This window comes from Ruditapes philippinarum, unplaced genomic scaffold, assembly GCF_026571515.1.
Source record: "Ruditapes philippinarum isolate M1 unplaced genomic scaffold, ASM2657151v2 ctg4664_1_1_1_1, whole genome shotgun sequence".
Taxonomy (NCBI): Eukaryota; Metazoa; Mollusca; class Bivalvia; order Venerida; family Veneridae; genus Ruditapes; species Ruditapes philippinarum.
In genome coordinates, this window is record NW_026852972.1 from 44,451 (window position 1) to 50,336 (window position 5,886).

General features: G+C 32.4%; 1 pseudogene; it reads left to right on the plus strand.

Moving 5' to 3' along the window:
• The first annotated feature begins 978 nt into the window (after positions 1 to 978).
• On the plus strand, positions 979 to 3,802 carry LOC132729740 (uncharacterized; annotated as a pseudogene).
• Positions 3,803 to 5,886: the final 2,084 nt, after the last annotated feature.

Consider the following 5,886-nt stretch of genomic DNA (forward strand, 5'->3'; position numbering starts at 1 on the left):
TTCACCATTTGTAGACGAAATTTAGACAGAATGTCAGAGAAGAATGATTTTCAGGTATTTTTGTATCTTTTTATGTCTTTTATTTAAAAAGAAATACAAAGTTTTAATGTGCAAAACTAGAATTTTTATTTTTTAGGAAGTTGCGTCTGCTGTCAAATAATAGAGCGCTTCAGTTAAAAAAATGAGTTTATCTTTGGTGAAATCATGTTTTTGACTTGTCAGTTTGCATCCTGCATGTAATATATAGAACACAGTATTTGAAATGTAAGTTTTAGCTATGAATTTTATCGAATAATCCTGGTTTTTCAGTGGTTAAACTTCTTAGCAACAGTATATACAAAAGGAAATTGTCTCCTTCATAACATAGTTACAGTGCAAGAGTAGTCGTCCAATGACATCGATCGATTTACTATAATATAGAATAATTAAACCTAACATAGATGTATATGCCTCTGTGATGTAAACTGGTAGAGTGTAAGTCTACCGATCGGGCGGTCAGAGGTTCCAAACCTCGTGCTATCTTTTTTTTTTATTAAATATTTTATATTCTGTGGTATATATATATAATTATATAAAACTATTTTATAGATGATTTGTTGAGAAGTGTTTTTTATAGGTAAAATACATTACCTGATTACTATCTTAACTGATTTATTATAACTGGGAAAAAATATATTGTATTTTATTTTGTCCCAGATTTTTAACTGGTATTACCTGAATATCTATAGATTTATTAAAATTTATTATTGACTTTATTAAAAACGCAGGAATTAGATGAGTTATATGAGGAATTTGGCGTAGTTAATGAGACAGTAGAGAAAGGCGCCACATGTAACAGAGGACGAATTATATGAAGAGTGGGGAAACGATGATGACGACCAACAGGCAGAGTCAATCATAGGACGTGTCCACGAGTTTGTCAACAATGCTGTCAACAAATTTTGTTTGCTTATTATTTACCCAAACTATGTAGGACGCACAGAGAGAGAGAGAGCGACAGTTCTACAGACAGACAATAGAAGAGGCTCGTGAGAAATGAGGCACACATCAGTCACAGTCAATCGACCTGCCCAGCCATGCACTAGTGATTTATCAAAAGTGCACTATACATTTGACTATTCTCAAAATGTGACAATACCACACCATAGTCAACAAATGGGCCCTTTGTATTTTGTGACTTGAAGGAAAATACAAATTTTTGGCGTCCGTGTTGATTCTGTGTCACAACAACATAATTACCTAATAGACGAGGATGAATCGATTGGTATGTTAAGAATAAATAAATAAATGAATAAATAAATAAATAAATAAATAAATAAATAAATAAATGAAGGAATGAATGAATGAATAAATAAAGTACATGTAATTAATAAATACATAAAAAATAACTAAATAAATTTTGCTTTTTTTCAATAATATTGAAGATATTTTGCTTTTTCAGAATTGTAAAATATTCATTTCATATAAAAGATAATCGATAAAATATTCTAATGTGTGCCGTCGAAATATTAAATATACTTAAAATTAATGTAAATTAACAGGTGTTGAATGGTACAGGGACGCACGGGCCAAACTCAGTTATAAGTATGCTACACCACTGCCTCGCAAACCAGGGATTTGGAGAAAAAGCTTGCATCATGCACGCCGACAACTGTGGTTGTGAGTATTTTACCGTATATGTGTTTTCAATTAAACATGAGTATAGTATTGAACAGTCACTTATATATTCAGAGTGCGACATTGTACAAAGCATCGATTTAATTTTTAAGTTTTAGTTCAAATGGTGAATATATTTTTATTACAGCGCAGAATAAAAATCGCTTTATGTTAGCGTATCTGGCATGGCGAATTCATATGGGGCTCCATGATGAGATAACACTCCTGGACCGGGTTGTTCAAAACATTGGTTAAAATTAACCAATGGATAGCTTATCCACTGGTTAAATCCTTAACCAGCGGCCAGCTATCCAGTGGATAAAATTTCATTGTTCGACAGTTGGATAGTACCCTGGCTACCTAACCAGTGGATAGCATATTTATCCACTGGTTAAGTACCACAATGCAACAGGGTTGGTTAGTGATTCTGGAAACAAAATGGCCGATTTTTTGATGATAATTAATTTTTTAGAATCAAAAAGTTCCCAAAGAAATAATTTTGCATGTTTTGTGCTTTCTAGATTTTTGGAATTAAACATAAAGTATATCAGAGACCTTAAAGTATTGATAGATCTATTTTTCCCTTAGACACACATAAGAAAAAATTCAAAAACAACTTTTTTTTCAAATTTTGGATTAAAATTACTTCCATTAGATGGGTTATGTTCTAACTAAGAAAATGAGTACTGACACTTGTATGTTTTATTGAAAAATAAGAAAGTTATGACTGTTTAATTGAATTTTCTGAACTACAACAACAACAAATTTTGATTGAAAAAGCGTTCTAAAAGCACTTTTTCAGAAATGTTTCAATTTAATCCTATGCATTTCATATGAAATGATCTAGTTAAGAAAAATTAAACATATATTTGTAAGAAAAATCTGGTTTAAAACAAGTTTTAATGATTTTTACTGTTTAAATGATGATAACTAACCACTGGTTAAGGGCATTATCCGGTGGTCCTACGACTGGTTAAAGTTAACCACTGGATAATAAATTTTATCCCTTGGATAAGTTTTGAGCAACAGAATTTATCCAACAGACAAAATTTAACCAGCGGATAATGAATTTAACCACTGGTTAACACTAACCAATGTTTTGAACAACCGGATCCTGATGGGAATTCCTGGTCACACAAAGTAATTAATGTTTTTAATATATGTTATATTTTATACTCGTATAATGCGAACTTATGTATTTTAGTTTATGACAGTCCTCTACATTACTTTTGGTCTGCACAAAACGAGCATTTGCTATTTTTACGTGTTTAAACATATATGTGCTTGCACACCAGCGAGCGTGTTTAATACATGCCATAGAGACAATCTGGCCATTAGCTTAAAACTAAAACACTGTCGAACAAATCGATTATACTAGAACAAATCTACTTGCAATTATTTTGTTCCTATAGAAATAAAGAAAAGAAATCAACATAAACTATAAATAAGCAGTTTTTGATATAGTTTTATTCGATTTTAGGTGTCTTGTGGACGGAGGATTTGGACATATCAAGAAGCTGTATAGGCGCACGGACTGCGACAGTATTTCGCAGGTGGCATCTGTCGTGAGAAAGTCTGCTTTTAGCAATTTCTACGTGCTCTTCCGCAAGGAGGATGGATGTCAGAATTGGACTTGGTATTCTATTACAAATATTTGAATTTCTAAAATTTACACCCCATTTAAATAAGTTTGTACAATAAAACAACTAAACAAATTAATAGAGAGCTCAATTCGGCGCTCGGCATATATGCTGTCATATTACTTGTACGTGTATTAATAATTGCTTGTCATTGTAAATTATCAAGTAGTTTATGATTGACATAATATTAACTAGTCAACATATGTTACAGGTATGACTGGAAGACATTTTTGCCGCGCTTCTTTTTACCATTAAGGGGTGTACAGCGGTATCACTATTTCCGTGTTATGAAGGATGCTGTATACGTGAAAGAGCGCTCAACTGACGTAGAGCAGCAGGTCACAATCCTAAAGAGAAATGCTACAGTACCAGAAGATATTCTCCCTGCAGTTTTGCTACCGGGTGGACTTTCCCGCGCAAGGCAGCAATACCTGTACAAAAATGTACGACCTTTTGTACGTCAGGCGTATCGTGATGTGACGCGCCCACCGTTACGGGAAGAATGACAATTTAGATTTACATGTACAAATGTATACATGCATTATCTTTGTCTGTATGTTTAGTCCTTAGATTTGTTATCAATAAACTAGATATTTATTTGATATAAGAATGATCTATATATTTCAAGTTATAAAATTTTGTTAATCGTAAATTAACCAATATACTGGGTACATAAGTGCTGATCCGTTTATGTGATTTCTTCCGTTATCGTTTTATTTTTATGATTTTGAAGTTTGTAACTTCATAGGACTGTAAAATAAATTCATTTGGAGTTACTGTCTTTATTGGTTCTTACACAATCCATTCTTAACACAAGGCAATTCGGCAATAAACCACGACGTTCTTTAAAACGTTCAACGTTTAAACAAACGTCGTCGTCGACGTCGGAGCAACACATTGGTCTATGTACATAAAAAGATATATCTTTGTCATTTTTCAAGTTATTTTTGTGAAATAAAAAGTAAAATCATCTGTAATAATTGGTTTCGATGAAAATTATGAAACCAAAAAATCGAAGAAAATTGCCCGAAGGGTCATTTTGTCATGACGGCGCCCATATACTGTTTCTTATTTCTTATCTCATTATTAAAGAAAATATATTATTAATTTTATTATGATTCTAACATAAGATGTATGTGATTTCATACCCTTCAACCTGTGTGTCCCAATTACATTCCCTGTTTAAATGATGACTGGAATCTTGTTAAAAAACCTACAGAACTGTTTTCAGATAACTGTATATGAGAAACGTCTGTTGTAGTCAGAGCTTCAATAATTGAACCGATCAAATTGTGTGTCTATTCTACATTAACAATTATATGTAGGTGCACTTTGCATCAGCGGCCAATCCTTCCGTGTTTCCATTTTTACTCGGTCCAGATTAGAGTGGCTACTTAAATTAAAGATAACCATTGTCTTAATTTAACGACATGCACTTCTGTATTAATAACTGATAAAGTTATCAGCGGTTTGATTCTGATTGGGGTTACCATAATATATAAGTATGTTAAATGACAAGGATTTGACTCTTATATAGTATTGAAATAAATTGCAATTTCTACAATTTCGTTAGGTGATAAAGGGGCATAATTCTGCACAAATGATAGATGGTGTGACCTGCTCTTGTCTACAAATTCGAGTCATCAGTATATTCACAAGAAAACACATTACTGAACAGGCATAATATAATTTTACAAAGAAATTATATGGTCGTCACAGTCACATTGGCAGGGTACCAAATAATCGCTAATCAAGCAAAACTAGCTTAAATACTAGATGTTAAGTGGGAAAACAATGATGAAAAAATCCATAGCGATTTTATAAAAACTGAATGACAATATTGTGGCTATAGTTGCATGTTCCTTTAAATTTAGGTGATAAGACAAATCACAGATTGCAAAAGTATATCTGGTTATGCATTACATTTATTTCATGTTTTGCTTTTGTATGTGTGTCTGTCTTTTAATAAAAGAAGTGTCAGCATAAGACGGACCATATCAACTGATTTCCACGCGATACTTCTGCTTCTGCACTTGTGCCTGCCTTTCAGACTTGTTAGGACCTGTGTTTGAATGCGCTGGCCAACAGGTTTCACAATACGACAAATTCGAAGTATAACCAACAGATACCTTGTCCCGATCGATTAAAATGAAGGAATTCATACATGTGACCAAAAGTGGGCTGGTGGCAGTGAAGGACCTACAAAGTGGCCTAAACATGGTTTTATTATCTTAGAACTTAATTATTAGAACTTTAAAATTAGAACTTTGAGATTAGAACTTAGTAATTAGATCTTAGACTTTATAAATTAGTTATCAGAACATAATTATTAGAAATTAAAAAAAATAGTTCTTGGAAGAGGGTAAAGAGGGAACATAGCTACCTTCTCATACATAATACTCTATTTAAGTTACAATAAACTGCAAAACATAATACAAAACACATCTAATTTTTTACAAAAGAAAATATTATCACAATCTCGACAAAAACTTGTGGATGGCATACCCCCGTGCACACTTAAAAATAGTTACTACTTCAGCTTTGTTACAATAATATTGTCGGTAAAGATCAATGATATCTTTATGTCAAC